Genomic DNA, 10,407 nt, shown 5'->3' with positions numbered 1-10,407 from the left:
TAGATTATGCTGATGATTTAAGCATATTAGATGAAAGTGTGAGCAAAATAAATGAATTTTTAGGGGTTTTGCGAGTTCAGGGTGCTAGAATAGGCTTGAAAATTAATGTTAAGAAGACTAAGTCACTAAGGCTAGGAATAAGTGAAGATGAACAGGTGACAGTAGGTAACGAAAATATTGATCAGGTTGGGAGCTTCAGTTACCTTGGTAGTATTATTAGTAAAGATGGTGGGAGCAGTGAATATGTTAAAAGTAGAATAGCTAAGGCTCAGGGTGTTTTTTCACAGTTAAAAAACGTTTGGAAGAATAGAAAGATAAGTCTGCAAACCAAGATTAGAATATTGGAAGCTTCAGTGATGACAGTGGTCAAATATGGCTCTGAAGCATGGGTACTCCGAAAAGCAGATAAACATTTACTAGATGTTTTCCAGAGAAATTGCCAACGGATTGTTCTGGGTACCCGGCTGACTGACCATATTTCAAACAGTAGTTTGTACGAAAAATGTGGTTCAATCCCGCTTTCTAGGGCTATAATGAAAGAAAGGTTGAGATGGCTAGGCCATGTTTACGGATGAAGGATGACAGATTACCGAAGATTGTCCTTTTTGGCCAACCGTCTGGGGCTTCACGGAAAGCAGGTTGACCTTGTCTGGGTTGGGAGGATGTCATAAATAAAGATTTAAAGGAAGTGGGAACTTCCTGGGAGGGTGTAAAGAGGGAGGCTTTAAATAGATTAGGTTGGAGGGGGAGCGTGCGTAGCTGTGTTGCCCTCAGGCGGCTTGGTGCTGCAGTGAGCTATTAGCAGTAGTAGTAGTAATATTTTTTACTGGGTTAGAATTTTATAGTGTCTTTTTGTGCGAGGGGGGGGGGGGTTTCGTGGGATATATATTCCTGATTTTTCATGGGATATACAGATATATTTTCCAGAGGAAACTGTCTGCGGGAAAAACTTTCAATTAGGGATGGGGAATGTTATTTGCTGGAAAATTTCCATGGAGGAGGGGATTAAGGGCATTATTTTTAAAACAATTAGAAATGTTTCAAATGGAAGCCTGCTAAAAATGAACTTCTCACCCGAGATCGTCCACAAGAAAGTTTCTTGGTAAAATTTTCAGCTAGAATGAAATTGTCTGGGGAAATTCCAATTGTCTTAATTTAAAATTTTTGCAACAAAACAAGTTTGTTAAATAAAAGTAAAGAGCTATGTTAATCCAGAAATGAGTAAAAACAAATTCAAATAATTTTCTAAGCGTAAAACTACCCCAATCCCCGTCAAAGCATTAATTAAACCCAAACGAACAGAAATCACAACAAAATAACAGAGTAAAACTGAAAACAAGCAAAATCAACATGATTAGGGCTGACAATTCGTCTGTTTTTTTGTGTATTTCTTTGATTTTGAATGAATAGTTATCATTTATTTGTTGTAGCTTTGCTGCTGAACAAGGAAATTTTAGGTCCCTAAATTGAGCAGCATATATTGATGGTAAGTACAATTTAAGTAATTTTTTGGATGAAATAAATGCATACCTACCTATCTACCACCTACCTACCTACCTACAAACCTCACACCCCAAAACCAGTACGTAATTTGCACTTGACTGGAAACAAAATACATTTTAAATGTTTCTACTTTTTTTGACTTATCATAAATAAAGAAGTATAAAGACTTTACGGACTAAATAGAAAAATGTGTATATTAAACTGACAATTCACGATTTTTGTTTTTGTGATAAATTGCGAATTATGTTCTTGTGATGAAAAATGAAAAGACATGGGGGTTGTAAGCCCAATCTTTTTAATTTTTTAGGTTTTGACTTTGACTAGGTTGTCTATTGCAGTTTCTCTTTGTTTTGGATTTCATTTATTTATCCATTGTGATTTGTGGTAGTTCTACATTCGGGAGAAAAGAAAAAATCAATTCGTAGAATTTGGCGACGCTTTTGTCCGTAAAAACTTGAACAATAGTGACGTGGTTGGTTTCCAAGAGAAAAGGTTCGCAAATGCTTTCAAAGGAAAGCTAAACCTTCTTAAACACTATGGTGCCATATGTTTTTAGCTTAATTTCGATGATTTTTCGCCTACATTTTCTGTTCTTCTTTTTTAAACTTGGCACCCGCTACTGCCAAAATCGCAGAAATTCATATGGAGGTCCTTTCAACAAAAATTAATTTGCGATTCTTTTTTTTTTATCTAAGGTTCTTAGATACGTATGGTGTGTAAGTTCCTCTTTTCAACTTTCCTTAGATCTTTTCAACGAAAATAAAAAAATTAAACACAACTCAAGCAAATTCTCAAATTTGGAAAACCTTATTTTCTAAGAGGAGAAGGGGTTCCAGGCGATATTTTTCAGGGGTTTCCAGGTGGTATTTTTCCTCGGGGAGGAGGGAAGCCTAGAACCCAACCGTTATTCATATCACTTTTCATTCATCCTGTAGACACCCTTTAGGCTAATATCTAGTCCATCGTTTTATTAAAAGAATCTTTTCGTGTTACATTTCAATACAACCTTTGCTTAAGGTAGCTTCTACCCAATTTTGACAGCATACTCCGATTCCAAATATCCCTGCAATCCCTCTAGATACTGTGTTGATATGCGTAACAAATCTTTGATTCCCTTGAAAAATAGGAATTTGTATTTGGGGTCCAAGTGACACTAGCTGCTATATTAAATAATTAATTAAAATATGCCTGCATAGTACTTTATGTCGCTCAGGCTAAGCTGATTATCTCCGAGTAGGATCAGAAAACCGATTTCATCGGTTTATTTAAAAACAAAAATTGATCGGTTTATTCAAAAAAAATTTGAATTTAAACAAAAAGGGAATAGTTGTGGGAAAAGTCAAAGTCATGGCCAATTGTAGAAAAAAGCCAAGACAGGTTAGGTTAGGTTAAGTGAGCAACCCAGTCAAGGTTAATTTTACCCCTTTGATTGCCGTTGTTACTGTATCCCATTTATGCTACACCTCTCCGTGCATGCATGTCCCTCTACAATGCCAAACTAGAGTCAACCTGTTGGAGGTTCTCCTTGGGGAACACACGCGGGTTGACTACGGGTTGACTACTTGAAAATTTTCCTCTCATGCATGTCACTCCACAATGCTGAACTAGAGTCAACCTCTCATGCGAATTCACGCTGGGGTCAATCTGTTGGAGGGTCTCCCTTGGAAACACACGCGGATTGAGTGAAGCAATTGATTACCGCCAGAGAAATAGTCTAACCATTCAACGACTTTAAGCATCCTTACTTTAATCGGTGGCTACATGGAATGAGGGTCTGACTGTTTGGTATTTATTAGTTAATTTAAAGAATTTGCAAAACCTTGGCTTGCGTGTTGGGCATGGTTACCACTGAAGCAACAGTCTAACCATTCGCGGCTTTGAGCAGCCATGCCTTAAGTAGTGAACATGGGCTAAATGGTATCCCATGTGCAAAAAAAAAAGAAAGAAAGAAAGGATTCTATTGTTGGTATGATTGTAGGCGCATGATTGTGTGCACAGGGTTACCGCTAGAGCAATAAGTCTAAACTAGCCACGGCATCATGCATAGTGGCATCAGTGGCATCAGGCCACTAGCCACGACATAGCTACCTGTGAAAATGTGCCTTATTTTGGAAAATAGGGGGAGAATACACCTTAAAAGTCATAGAATCTTAATGAAACTCACACCATCAGATTCAGCGTATGAGAGAACCATACAGTAGAAGTTTCAAGCTCCTATCTACAAAAATGTGGAATTTTGTATTTTTTCTTTTTAAACACGGATGCGTGTTTAATTGTTTTTGTTTTTTTATTGCTTTTTTCGACAGGGGTGATTATATAGACCCATAGGTCCTAGAATGTCACAAGAGGGCTCATTCTAACGGAAATTAAGTGCTAGTGCTTTTTTTTAGCAGACCAAACAAATTGGAGGGCACCTAGGCCCCCTCCCAAGCTAATTTTTACCCAAAGTCACCGGATCAAAGTTCTGAAATGGCCATTTTATTCAGCATAGTCAATAAACCAAAAAACTATGTCTTTTGGGACGACTTACTCCCCCACAGTAACCGTTGGAGGGGCTGCAAGTTACAAACTTTGACCAGTGTTTACACATAGTAATGGTTATTGGGAAGTGTACAGGCACTTTCTGGGGGATTTTTTGGTTGGGGGAGATGTTGAGGGGAGGGTTATGTGGGGGGAACTTTTCATAGAGGAATTTGTCATGGGGGAGGAGAATTTCCATGAAGGGGCGCAGGGTTTTTTAGCATTTTTCTAAAGAGCAATGAAAGAATAAATATGAACAAGTTTCTTCAACTGAAAATAAGGAGCGACATTAAATATCAAAACGAACAGAAATTATCACGTATATACGGGGTTCACCTCCTCCTAATACTTTGCTCTTTACGCTACAGTAATTTTATTAATTTCAACACTTTATTCTACGGCCTTTGTGATTTAAGGGTCATTCTTAAGGAATTGGGACACAATTTAAGCTTTAGTGTAAAGATCGAGGCATTAACGATGGGGCGAACCCCCTCATATACGTAATAAAACATACAGATTTAGAAGTTCATTACGTAAGTTAATTCTTAAGGTACGAATATTTTTTCAAGTAAAAACGTTTGTAAAGTTAAGTTATATTTGCCTTTTTAAGTAACCAAAAAGTTGGAGGGTAAATAGCCCTACTCCCCCGCTCCTTTTTCTCAAAATTGTCTGATCAAAACTATAAGAAAGCAATTTAGCCAAAAAATAAATTAATATTCAGATTTCGTTTTAATTATTCATGTGCGGAGAGCCAAAATCAAAACATACATTAATTCAAAAATGTTCAGAAATTAAATTGCAAAAGACTCATTTTGTTTAACTGAAAGTAAGGAGCGACATCAAAACTTAAAACGAACAGAAATTATTACCCATATGAGGGGTTCGCCTCCTCCTAATACCTTGCTCTTTACACTAAAGTAATTTTCTTAATTTCAACTATTTATTCTATGGCCTTCGTGATTTAAGGGTCATTCTTAAGGAATTGGGACAAAATTTAAGCTTTAGTGTAAAGATTGAGGCATTAACGAGGGGCGAACCGCCTCATATACGTAATAAAAACATACAGATTTAGAAGTTTGTTAAGTAAGTTAATTCTTAAGGTACGTATATTTTTACAAATAAAAAAGTTTGTAAAGTTAAGTTATATTTGCCTTTTTAAGTAACCAAAAAGTTGGAGGGTAACTAGCCCTCTAGCCCTTTTAGCTGAGAGTAAGGAGCGACATTAAAACTTAAAACGAACAGAAATTACTCCGTTTATGAAAGGGACTGTTCCCTCCTCAACGCCCCACTCTTTACGCTAAAGTTTTTTACTGTTTTAAAAAGTAGAGTTGAGAGAAAGAGTCAAACTTCTGCGTAAAGAGCGGGGCGTTGAGGAGGTAACAGCACCTTTCATATAAGGAGGAATTTCTGTTCGTTTTAAGTTTTAATGTCGCTCCTTACTTTCAGTTAATAAAACTTGTTTTTGTATTTAATTTAATGGTATGATCCAAATTTACCGGCAGGTTTATTTACATTTGTGTTTTATTTATCTTTTTCTGACTTACTTCTGACCAATTTTCTTTCATTTTATTCCTCCAGTCCTTTCTTTTAGAATGCAAACAATAACATGTCCAACAAAAATGGAAAAAAGGAAACCCGTAATTTTAAATGGGTTTTCGTATGAGAAAGCAGCACTCCCAATTAATATTGCCCAGGTGGTGAAAATTTCAGCGAAAAGAAAGATTAGCTTACTCAGCGAAAAGAATGATTATTCTTCAATTTATTCTTGTATGTTTATCTGCCAAATACAACTGATATAGAATGCCACTTAAGAAAAAGCATAATAAGGATATTATCCCAACTGATCCCTCTCCTGGCCCTGCTATATCAATTTATTCTTGTATGTTTATCTGCCAAATACAACTGATATAGAATGCCACTTAAGAAAAAGGATAAGAAGGATATTATCCCAACTGATCCCTCTCCTGGCCCTGCTGTACAAGTGGACCGTCGTAAAAAATGGTTCACTGGATCAAAAATTTGCAGCTCTAACGCTGTATTAATTGGTCAAAAAAGGTTATTGTCTATTATATAATACACACTCGAGAAGTGAAGTTTGGTGAATGCTACTGAAATAAAACAAAATATAGTGAAAATACAATACTTAGTAAAAAAATTTTGAAGACCACCACAAAGAACTATATCCAAGGGTCATCCTCACCAAAATAAAAATGAAAATATAAAATAAACTTACATTAACATACGACTATTAAAACTAAAATTTTCTTAGAACAGTCCTAGCATCCTTACTTCAAGATATTTCAACCAGGAAAGTTCAGCCAAGAAATTCAATCAATGAGTCCTGGTTGAACCTCAGGGGCGTTATCTGCTACGAGGAAAGGGGCATGCCCCCTTCAGTCCTCAGTTTTCACCCCCCCTGATTTCAACCCCCCCCCCCCCCAGCTAAAACTTAGTTTCTAAAAGGAAATCTTGTCAAAACTAAGATAAGCCCTGCATAATTCAAGTATACAGAGAAACAGGTCGAGTTTTATTTAGTATATTTTTGCCTATATGGTACTATATGGATTATTTTGTTATTTTTAATTGATCCAGGAAAATTGGTTCCAACTTTGCCCCCCTCCCTCCCTCAGGATTTTAAAAAAATTGCATAACTGTTGAACTTCCCTGAGGTAAGGATGACTCAACTGTTTTAAAAAAATTTAGTTTTAATGATCATACAAATAAAAACGTTTGTAAAGTTAAGTTATATTTGCCTATTTAAGTAACCAAAAAGTTGGAGGGTAACTAGCCCTACTCCCCTGCTCCTTTTTTTCTCAAAATTGTCCGATCAAAACTATAAGAAAACCATCTAGCCAAAAAATAAATTAATGTACAGATTTGTGCGGAGAGCCAAAATCAAAACAAGCATTGGTTCAGAAATTAAATTTATAAAAGTAATTTTTTTTTAACTGAAAGTAAGGAGCGATATCAAAACTTAAAACGAACAGAAATTATTACGCATATGAGGGGTTCGCCTCCTCCTAATACATTGCTCTTTACGCTAAAGTAATTTTATTAATTCCAATTATTTATTCTATGGCCTTCGTGATTTAAGGGTCATTCTTAAGGAATTGGGACAAAATTTAAGCTTTAGTGTAAAGATCGAGGCATTAACGAGGGGCGAACCGCCTCATATACGTAATAAAAACATACAGATTTAGAAGTTCGTTAAGTAAGTTAATTCTTAAGGTATGTATATTTTTACAAATAAAAACGTTTGTAAAGTTAAGTTATATTTGCCTTTTTAAGTAACCACAAAGTTGGAGGCTAACTAGCCCTACTCACCCGCTCCTTTTTTCCTCAAAATTGTCCGATCAAAACTATGAGAAAGCCATTTAGCTAAAAAAAAAAGCATGTAAGTTTCGGTTTAATTATTCATGTGCGGAGAGCCAAAATCAAAACATGCATTATTTCAAAAATGTTTAGAAATCAAATTAAAAAAAAATACATTTTTTTAAACTGAAAGTAAGGAGCGACATCAGAACTTAAAACGAACAGAAATTTTTAGGCATATGAGGGATTTACTTCCTCCTAATACCTTCCTCTTTACGCTAATGTAATTTTATTAATTTTAACTATTCATTTTACGGCCTTTGTGATTCAGGGGTCATTCTAAAGAAATTAGGACAAAATTTAAGCTTTAGTGTAAAGAGTGAGGCATTGACGAGGAGTCAAACACCCTAATGTAAGCAATTAAAACATACGAATTTAGAAGTTCATTACGTAAGTTAATTTGTAAGTTACGTATATTTTTACTAATAAAAACGTTCGTAAAATTAAAAGTTCCATTTGCCTTTTTAAGTAACCAAGAAATAGGAGGGTAACTAGGCCTACTCCCCAGCTTCTTGTGCGGAGAGCCAAAATCAAAACATGTATTAATTCAAAAACGTTCAGAAAATAAATAAAAAACAAGTTTTTTTTTAACTGAGAGTAAGGAGCGACATTAAAACTTAAAACGAACAGAAATTACTCCGTGTATGAAAGGGGCTGTTCCCTCTTCAACGTCCCGCTCTTTACGCTGAAGTTTTTTACTGTTTTAAAAAGTAGAGTTGAGAGAAAGAGTCAAACTTTAGCGTAAAGAGCGGGGCGTTGAGGAGGTAACAGCCCCTTTCATATAAGGAGGAATTTCTGTTCGTTTTAAGTTTTAATGTCGCTCCTTACTTTCAGTTAATAAAACTTGTTTTTGTATTTAATTTAATGGTAGGATCCAAATTTACCGGCAGGTTTATTTACATTTGTGTTTTATTTATCTTTTTCTGACTTACTTCTGACCAGTTTTCTTTCATATTATTCCTCCAGTCATTTACTTTTAGGATGCAAACGATAAGATGTCCAACAAAAATGGAAAAAAGCAAACCCGTAATTTTAAATGGGTTTTCGTATGAGAAAGCAGCACTCCTAATTAATATTGCCCAGGTGGTGAAAATTTCAGCGAAAAGAAAGATTAGCTTACTCAGCGAAAAGAATGATTATACTTCAATTTATTCTTGTATTTTTATCTGCCAAATACAAACTGATATAGAATGTCACTTAAGAAAAAGTATAATAAGGATATTATCCCAACTGATCCCTCTCCTGGCCCTGCTATACAAGTAGACCGCCGTAAAAAAGGGTTCACTGGATCAGAAATTTGCAGCTCTAACGCTGTAATAATTGGTCCAAAAAAGGGTTCTTGTCTATTATATAATACACACTCGAGAAGTGAAGTTTGGTGAATGCTACTGAAATAAAACAAAATATAATGAAAATACAATACTTTAGTAACAAAATTTTGAAGACTACCACAAAGAACTATATCCAAGGGTCATGCTCACCAAAATAAAAATGAAAATATAAAAGAAACTGACATTAACATACGACCATTAAAACTAAAATTTTCTTAGAACAGTCCTAGCATCCTTACTTCATGAGATTTCAACCAGGAAAGTTCAGCCAAGAGACTCAATCAATGAGTCCTGGTTGAACCTCAGGGGCGTTATCTGCTATGAGGAAAGGGGCATGCCCCCTTCAGTCCTCAGTTTTCATCCCCCTGGTCTCAACCCCCCCCCCCCCCAGCTAAAACTTAGTTTCTAAAAAGAAATCTTGTCAAAACTAAGATAAGCCTGCATAATTCAAGTATATGGAGAAACAGGTCGAGTTTTATTTAGTATATTTTTGCCTATATGGTACTTTATGGATTATTTTATTATTTTTAATTGATCCAGGAAAATTGGTTCCAACTTTGCCCCCCTTCCTCCCTCAGAATTTAAAAAAAATTGCATAACTGTTGAACTTCCATGAGGTAAGGATGCCTCAACTGTTTAAAAAATTTTAGTATTAATGATCATATTTTAATGTGAGTTTCTTTAATATTTTCACTTGTTTTGCATACTACGGCCCTTGAATATAGTCAAAATATTCATTTAGAGTGAACGTTCTACTGTCTTAAGAAAAAAGATCCCTGTTGTTCATTTGTTTCTATTTGTTGTTTGTATTTATGATTTTTGGCTTTCAGTTGAGTTCTACTTTCCCAAGGCAAGATCATTTTTTTTATCGCTTTCTGTTTTGCATGTTTAAAATCAAGCTGCTCAGTCGACGCTAAGAACAATTTCATCTTTACTATTTTACTCTTAGACTATCGTAGTAAATCATAATCTTGTCCATCGATATAAAGTGCAAATCCTTGAAGCAAAGAAATAAAACCGTGGATACCAATATACTTATATACCAATATAATTAGATACCAATATATACTTAGATACAGCTTAGATACCGATACCAATATTGGTATATAAGCTGTGGTAAGATTAGTCATTGGGTAAAAGTATTTACAATGGAAATTGTATTTAATATTTTCTTAAATTGAAGCATTTTGGAAAAAAAGCTCGATGAATGTCGAGATGAAAGAAAAACAGATACAATGGCAAATGGAAAATTTAATTTGTAAATTTCCTTTAAACGAAAAGTTGTGATTTTACGCAGCTGCGAGATTTTCAATTATTAAATTTAAGAAGCAGTGGCAGATCCAGGGGGGGGAGGCCCGGTTCTTGTCGGTCGGTTCGCTTGCTCTGGTTTGGGAAGAATTTTTTTTTGTAATTGGTTTTTAATAGTTTAGTTATTAATAAGTTTTTAATTATTAAGACTGTTTCCTCTAGTAAACAAATTTCAAACAAGGTTTTAGTTACTTTGTGTGGTTTCTGTAAGATTTTACTAAAGACGTATACTGTCAAAAAGTATTTAATTGAATTTTGGTTTATCAAGGGAATTTGTCCGTTATACCACAGAAGCTAACTGGGAGGCGAAAATCTTCATTTCATAATAACAAGGAGGCGAAATTTAAAATCAGAACTTCTTTAGGCCGTCAAA

The 10,407-nt window shown here is 35.1% G+C and overlaps 1 long non-coding RNA gene across 1 annotated transcript in view; it reads right to left on the bottom strand.

The window, feature by feature from the left end:
• Window positions 1-10,407, bottom strand: part of LOC136039047 (uncharacterized) — a 105,949-nt gene that overhangs the window by 45,538 nt on the left and 50,004 nt on the right. Inside the window, exon 2 of the long non-coding RNA XR_010620362.1 lies at window positions 7,348-7,401. This is a non-coding gene — a long non-coding RNA (uncharacterized LOC136039047). The remainder of the gene's footprint in view (window positions 1-7,347; window positions 7,402-10,407) is intronic.

The sequence above is a fragment of the Artemia franciscana genome, chromosome 19, assembly GCF_032884065.1.
Source record: "Artemia franciscana chromosome 19, ASM3288406v1, whole genome shotgun sequence".
In the NCBI taxonomy this organism is placed as follows: Eukaryota; Metazoa; Arthropoda; class Branchiopoda; order Anostraca; family Artemiidae; genus Artemia; species Artemia franciscana.
This window is presented reverse-complemented; position numbering and strand designations above follow the sequence as displayed.